The sequence below is a fragment of the Macrobrachium nipponense genome, chromosome 4 (assembly GCF_015104395.2).
Source record: "Macrobrachium nipponense isolate FS-2020 chromosome 4, ASM1510439v2, whole genome shotgun sequence".
Classification (NCBI taxonomy): Eukaryota; Metazoa; Arthropoda; class Malacostraca; order Decapoda; family Palaemonidae; genus Macrobrachium; species Macrobrachium nipponense.
Window position 1 is genome coordinate 86,198,846 of NC_061100.1, and position 7,978 is coordinate 86,206,823.

Genomic DNA, 7,978 nt, shown 5'->3' on the forward strand with positions numbered 1-7,978 from the left:
TGTAATTATTGTGCAGCTTTTATTCTTAAATTTTAAATTCTTAGCTTTATTGCAATTTATATTAATTATTTGTACAGCCCTCGAAAATGTAATGAAGATATTACGAAACGTCGGGAATAAATTGACTGCTTTTAGCAAGTCTTTATGTCCTCCTCCTCATTGATGTATATTCAGCTGTGGCCATTGCTGTTTGGATATATATATATATATCCAAACGTGGCTAGAATGAAACAGACTCGCGGAATTTCTCAGGTACAAGAACTTCTAAACCATTCCAAATTCGACTGAATGAGGATGTTAGGGATAACCATCTCAAATCCCAGAAAGTTCTGGAAGTAAAACATCCTGTAAATCCTCCATGGCTTATTCCTGAAGTATTAGTATGCAAGAAATCATTTAAGAAGAAGGATTGTACTGAAGAAGAGATTAGGGAAAAATTATTAGAGAACGACGTTACCCATGCCAATTATGTGAAGATTTATACAGATGGATCAAAGTCAGATAGTGGTGTTGGGTGTGCTGTTATCTTTGGTGATACAGCATACACAGCTAAATTACCTGACTTTGCATCAATATTTACTGCTGAATTAACAACCGTAGTCTCTGCCCTAGATTTAGTTCTTCAAAGTAGTGACACTAATTTTGTCATATACTCGGATTCTAAAAGCACTTTAGAAGCTAGCAAAAGATTTAATAGCTTTCATCCATTAATCCAAAAACTTCAGGAGTCGCTTTTTCGTATATATTGTCTGCGTAAGTCAGTCTCTTTCTGTTGGGTTCCTTCTCACGTGGGGATTCACGGAAACGAAACTGCAGACAGGGAAGCAAAAGCTGCTAGCGCTTTGCCAGAAACAACATTCAGGAAAGTGCCTCATACAGACCTAAAAGGTCCTATTAGGTCTTATGTATTAAGTAAATGGCAAGAAAGGTGGACTTCTCCTCTTATTTCCAATAACAGTAAGTATAGAAGTATTAGGAAAAATATACAGCCGTGGCCTTCGTCATTCCAGCTTGACAGACGAGCAGAGGTTATTTTAACGAGGTTAAGGATTGGGCACACTTATTTAACCCATCAGTTTATTTTAGAAGGAAGCAGCCCACCAGTGTGTGCTTACTGTGACGAGATACTAACAGTGGAGCACATTCTGATGGTTTGCCCCATATATTTTAACCAAAGGGAAAGATATTTCCAGGGTAAATCCCTCTCAAATATCTTGGGAGATGAGACAGACTTTTCTGCTCTCATCTCCTTTTTAAAGAGTATAGAAATTTTTAATAATATTTAGATCATTTTTTATATATCATATACATATTTTTAAAGACATTAAACTATTTTTAATATATATAACTCCATTCATTAAAATTCATATTTTTAATTTATTTATTAGTCACATCTAATTTTATGAATCATTTCTTTCACTAATTCATTCATTCATTTACCATAATTCAACTTATTTAACCTTCATTACGGCGTTGAATGGCCTTCTTGGCCCCAGTGCCTGGGCTTTAGCCCTAAATATAATACATCCATCCATCCACGAAGACTGAATAGCTATTACTTACATGCAAAATCGTAAGTGAGGTGCGGTTGCAACGGTGGAAGAACCAGAAACCAAAACAACAAAGTTCCTGCGTCGTCATGACAACTGACGGATCTCCTGAACTGAATGTAAACAACTACATAGCTATAGAAGTGCAGCGGCTGCACCCTATAGCATAGTAGTCTTCGCCTGTCGACCCCGACCTGTAGTGATGGTATGAATAATATAAGCCTAATTTTAGTTCCCGTCGTCCATTTTTTTTGTAGTACTATGTAGAGGCCAGCAAACTTAGAAATAGCCTACCAATTTCTTCACCTACCTACCTACTATAGCCTAGCTAGGTAGTAGGTACCTGGTACTACTACCTAGGTTACATGCCTATAGCCTAGTAGGTAGTAGCCTAGTACCTAGTATTGGTTAATCCTTAAAACAAAATTCCGGGAAAAGTTACTGGTAGAGAAATGACAGTATTTCTACAGAAGCAGTCCGCACGGACGGCAAGGAACGTAACCGCGGATACGACATCCACTAGGGATTGGGGCGTCCAATGTAGCTAGGTATTTTGCCGTGTTTAGTACTGGCTCCGGGGCCGTCAATTACAGTCGTCCGAATGAAAATTACTTAAAATTCTTGTTCAGTAGGTAAAACTGCATAGAAAAACTACAACTGCCATAGTCTAGGCCGCCGCGGATAAGTACCGTAGATCTACCGAAATGTCCTTCCAAAAGCCAAGATAAGACAGTTTTGGATTCTTGATTAGGCTACATCCTACCTATGAGAAGTAGCGTGGTCAAGCAACAAAATAATACTACCTACCTCTAGCCTAGTATAGCTAGCTACCTACCTACTACTAGTATACTCTGTTTTTTTCCATCTGTCCATCCGCCTGTGATGTTTGTGCATGGTAACACTGCGTCCCAGGCTTTAAATAATATCCTATTTCAAATATTAATGGTGTAATGCGCACTCAGTAAATTATCAAAAGACTTTTCAGTTGCAAATGTATACCCAGATATCCTTTTATTTACCTACAACTTACACATAGCGTGAATATTTAAAGCCCGGGATGCAGTGTTACCATGCATGACCACCACATCCAGCTGGACAGATGGAAAAAACAGAGTACTAATAGGGGAAAAAACCAGCGACTACCAACCCTTATCACGGTTTTCAGGTCTTATTCACTCGATATTTAAATGGTGAAACAAGAATACAATTACAACTCCAAGCATACCATTCAAAAGATTGAAGTTTCGTCAACATAATGTGATATATGAAAGCCCCATACGAACTAAAATAAGCATGTGACGCTCTTCGTAAAATATTTTTTCAAGGCAGTTTTGAAATCCAATATGGCGGCTACCGTGGGATGTACCGGTTTTGAACAGTAACAAAAATCATCTTTCCCAGCCTTCCCAGCAATCAGTTGAACAATGTTAGCGTATGTATGTAACGTTTATTGATCTTACTCAAGATTGCAGTTGTAATCAGCACAATAAAACAACATTTTGTTGCCTATATTACTGAAAGTATGAAACTTTTTATTCCTGGGGTCATGGTTTGAACTGAATTCATTCTTACCTTGTAATCGGTGGTTTTTATCCTTACTGCCATCACAACTGAAACTCCACAGTGCTTATTTGATTGTTATTATACACATTTTGGTCTCAGTTCACTCCACATTGCACTTTCAACCCGTTGCTGTTCCTGGTTCCTAAGCGCGCGCGCCACAAACACAGTTACGAACAGCAGACGACGAAACTGCAAAGTATTATTCCCTAAATTGTTCACTTTACTCGTTATTTAGTTCAAATTTACTTTGTTATTTAAACATTTTAATTTAATTCATGTATATTATCCCTTTTTTGCAACCAAATTATCCCGAAAAATTACAGATATTTCTAAAGTAGATACAATCAAATTTGTTCCGATACGTTCAATACAAAACCCTCGGTCCGTTTAACCAATTGTGGAAGGTAAACTTACGGCAGGCTGCGTGGGACGGTCGTAAGCTTCGAACAAGGGGAGAACGGTAGTTAACTGCTTGTCCGATCGTGCGCGCGCCCGCGCGCCCGAGAGGTGAAGAATCACTTTTGCTTTCGGCCGCGGGTGTGAAGGACTTGTTCGTCATCGCTCTCTGCCCGCTTCATCGTCGTATGCTTTGTTTATATTGTGTTTTCTACTAATGGTTTGGTTTGACTTGAAAATGAAACTGTAAGTACACTGTTTTCATTTTCATTACTTAATTATGAATCAACATGGAGCTATCGCCGTAGAGACGGCGATTTCCGCTCTTTTCATGAATTGAACCCTTGAATTATGTCTCGGTGCCGAGGGCGGGCGCACTCGCGCCGAGTCATGTATTTTGGGCGAAAGTGTGTAATTGAAAGATGTAAGTACTCTTTTTCATTATATTTTTGCCCTGTGCGTTCGTTGCCGAGAGCTTGATTGCGCTCGGCAAGAGCCTCTTATTTTGTATGAATAGAATGCAATGAAAGTGGATTCGCAATGCAGTTTTCTTTTCATTTTCATTTATTAATTGCATCAAATTTAATTTTGGATCAATTTCCGCTCTTACCCGGGAATTAATCCTTACGATTTATTGCTGTGAAAGTGAAAATAGCAAGTGCAGTATTGTTCATTTTCATATATATTTATGATAGCATCATATTATATGGATCAAGTTTCCGCTCTTACCGGGAATTGATTTTTCCCTCTTTAATTCTATGAAGTGAATCGCAAGTGCAGTATTCTGTTTCATTTTTCATATTACTTTTCACTGCTGTGCGGGGGGTAGGGGGAAGCGAAAATAGGTCTGCCAGGAATTAAGTCGTCGGAAAGCTCTCCCGCGACTCCCTTGGTATCCGATTCTTTTCGTCTTCTTTCCTGCCCCCCGCTCAGCTTCCTCGTATTTTATTTTGTTTTTGGGGTCTTCCTTCCGTTCGGGGTGGGGCATGTCTCCCCCCCGTGCGTGAGGGAACCCCTCTTACTAATCTGTCTGTGCTACCGCAGGGTGCTACAGCCGTGGGAGACGACCTTGGACAGGTATGGACCACTGCGGCTGCAGGGCGTGCCTAGCATCCACGATCTGCTGCAGAGTCTAGCGAGGTCTGGCGGGGGCGGTGACCTTGGACGTGGTCTCCACTACAACCTTCACGGCCGCTTATGCTGCTTCCCCCCGCTGGTCTACACTCCCCATGCTGTGTCGGTTGACGCCGTCTGCCGCTTCTAGGGCCGGTCGCCGCCGTACCGAGGAGGGGTTGATGCCTGCCGCCGCCTGTGTTTTCTTCGTGTTGCCTGCCCCAGACTTTCGCTTGTTTTCCAGCAGCTCGCCCCTGGACCGGCCGCCAGTACCACGCTGGCTGCCGATGATTTACGAGGCGATGGCTGGGCCTGCCGTACCTGTCGCTGATGTGGTTCCCGCTACTGGCTTGGCTGTCCCTTCTGTGTTTACCGCTGCCGCTGTTCCTGCCGCTCCTGAGCTGGTTGCTGTTCCTGTCGCTCCTGGTTCCTGCGCCTGTCCATGCTGGTCCTGCCCATGGTGTGTCTTCCTCAGTCCCAGGTCCTTCCGGACCGGTGCAGTCGTGCCGTGTTGCTTCGGCAATAGGCCCGACTCCGGCCTGGATGGAGGACCTGACGACTGTCCTGCGTGAGCTGACGAAGAAGAGGGAGGTGTCTTCATCTTCGTCTTCGTCTGGTTGCTGCCGCGTCTGTGGGGTGCCTCCGGTCCCCTTCTGACTCTAAGGCCCATAGCTGTGGGCGAAGAAGAAGAAGGCTGCCTCCCCCCCTAAGAAGTCTTCCCCTTCGACTTCTAAGGCCCATAAGCCGAAGAAGAAGAAGGCTGCCTCCCCCCCTAAGAAGTCTCCTTCGGGAACTTCTAAGGGCCCGTCCCACCCCTGGTGGGACGGGGGGTCCTTTCTGCTGGTCCTCCTGCTCACGGAGCGGGGCCCGTCTTCCCTCCGTAAGGAAGAGATAGACGGGGACAGAGAGGAGTATCAGGTTAGCTCTGGTACTTCCTCGCCTGGTGCTAGCGGCGATGCCGCTACGCCAGGTTCCGGCTCGGTCTCTCGTTCGCGGGAGATCCCGAGTGTACGCTCTCCCTCGGGAGACCGTGCAGCCAAAGTTTCGGCGCCAGAGTTCGCTCGGCGCCAAGACCACGGCACGGAGCAGAAGGCTGGCGAGAAACCGCTCAGGTGACTCTCGCCAGGCCAGCGGCCGCTCTCGCAGCGACCAGCTGGTAACCGGGTTTTGTTATTCCCCCTAAGAAGACTCCTTCGGGAACTTCGAAGGGCTCGTCACATTCCGGTGTGACGGGGGGGTTCTTCTGCTGGTCCTCCTGTTCCTTCGGGAACGGGGCCGTCTCCCCTTCTGAGAAGAAGAAGAAGACGGGGACCAAGGGTGTGTTGGCTACCGCTGGTCACCCTCGCCTGGTCTTGGCACGCTCTGCTGCTAAGCCAGGTACCGGTTCGGTTTCTCGTCCGCGAGAAGTTCCGAGTGTACGATCTCCTTCGGGTGAACCGTGCAGCCAAAGTTAAGACGCCTGAGTTCGCTCAGCGTCATGACCGAGGCACGGAGCAGAAGACTGTCGAGAGCCGCTCAGGTGACTCTCGCCAGGCCAGCGGCCGCTCTCGCAGCGACCAGCACGGTACCTCGGTGTGGACGTGACGGTCTCTGACCGGCCACGGGTTGAGGCTGGGAAGAGGTCCCCCAGGTCCCCTCGTCCGACGGTACCAGCCTCGGCTGGTACCAGCGGTTTTGACGTGCGCGCGAGGACGCTCACCGGTCTCACGGCGAAAGCGAGCTCTGCAGGTCACCTGACCGCCGCTCCCACAGGACCGCCGGAGGATACGGTGACCAGCAGCAGCTCGTCTGACGCACGGGACCGCCGGGGGGGGGGGGGGGGGGGGTCGACGTGCTCAGTTGAGCCGCTCGCCACAGGAGTGAGCGGCACGGCCAGGCCTGCAGATCGATCCCCACCGCGGGTTGGTGATCGGCCTGCAGCCCCCACCCCCCACGTACGTGGTCCTGCCAGCGAGCGGAAACGGGGGGGGGGAGCGTCAGGTCTGTCTCTCACTACCTTCAACTTCCTCGGGCTACACCGGGAAGAGCGAGGTAGCTAGGAGTGATCGTGAGAGGTGCGCCGCTCACGATCCCGTCACGACGCCGCACGTGCCACGTATGGTCTTAGGACCAACCAGGACGTACGCGCAAGTGATTGGAGGCGACGTCAGGGGGAGAGGGGGTAGCGTCAGTTCTGTCTCTCCGATACCTCAACTTCCTCGGCATACGCCAGGAAGAGCGAGGTATATAGGAGTGATCGTGAGAGATGCGCCGCTCACGATCCCGTCACGACGCCGCACGTGCCAGGTTGGTCTTAGGACCAACCAGACGTACGCGCAAGTGATTGGAGGCAACCGTCAGGGATCTGTTGCTGGTCCTTCTTCTGAAGGAGGAGGGTCCTGGGAGCTGCTCTTGTTGGAGGACTGGATGGTCCTACTCCTCAAGACGCTGTAACTTCCGAGATTCAGAGTAACTTTACCCAGGTTATTGCACTGATTCGTCAGCACAACGACCGGGGGGAAGGATCGCCGCTCCCACCAGCAGAGCCCATGTCTCTGCTCGAGTCGTTTTGGGGCCCGAGAGGGAACCCAAACCGACGGTGGGTATTTGCCGCGATCGGAGCTTGCCTATTCTGTCTTGAACCAGAGTCTCTCGTCTCCGGACAAGAAGGCTCTTCTCAGTTTCTGGCCGGTCGATCAAGCTACTTGGCCACCTCCTCATACGGCGACAGCGGCGTTCTACGTGTCTTCGGACACCGTATTTAATACTCCTTCGGTCCTCCTGAGAGGTTTCGACCTCGACGAGGACTGGAATGAGTCGGAGGACGGTCTATCGGCTCTCTCCTGTCAGGTGTCGATCAAGCCCCACCCAGACGACGTTCACAGTGGCGGCAGACCCTTACCTACAGTGAGAGTTACGTAACCCTCCTCGGGGAAAAACGTTTTCTCCTGCGATACGTTTTCCCACGTTTTCCCAGACTCTGGCTGCTCCTATCTTCTCCAACTGCTAGTTCCACTGGGAAGGCGAGCGAGTATCCAATTCCTCCCCCATTCCCTCTCTCCTTACGGCTACGAGGGAAAGGGGAAGGATCATACAGAGATTTCTCTGTAGGATCCCACGTTGGGGACTGCGCTACCAGGGGGGACCTTCGGGTCTACCTGACGTAAGCCCCGGTCGTTGAGGAGGGATCCTGCCCCATTCTCGATTTCTACGGGAATCGAGAGGACCACCAGCCGATATCGTTTGACGAATTCGGTGGGGGTTTCGCAGACTGCTTAGAATTCTACGGAATTTCTAGCGCATTCAGAGTGTTAGAGTTTCTTACGATCTCCAAACACTTAGGCGAGACCACGGTCCAAAGTGAGCGAGACGAGAAT

At 48.5% G+C, this 7,978-nt stretch overlaps 1 protein-coding gene across 3 annotated transcripts in view; it reads left to right on the plus strand.

Annotated features, from left to right (window-relative positions):
• Positions 1–1,535: 1,535 nt before the first annotated feature.
• The window catches only part of LOC135210986 (transmembrane protein 17B-like), a 708,558-nt gene continuing 702,115 nt past the window's right edge, over positions 1,536–7,978 (plus strand). Inside the window, exon 1 of one of the 3 annotated variants that reach the window (XM_064243987.1) lies at positions 1,536–1,755. The gene's annotated coding sequence lies outside the window, so the exon portion shown is untranslated. The remainder of the gene's footprint in view (positions 1,756–7,978) is intronic. The other 2 variants (XM_064243985.1, XM_064243986.1) reach the window with 2 other exon arrangements.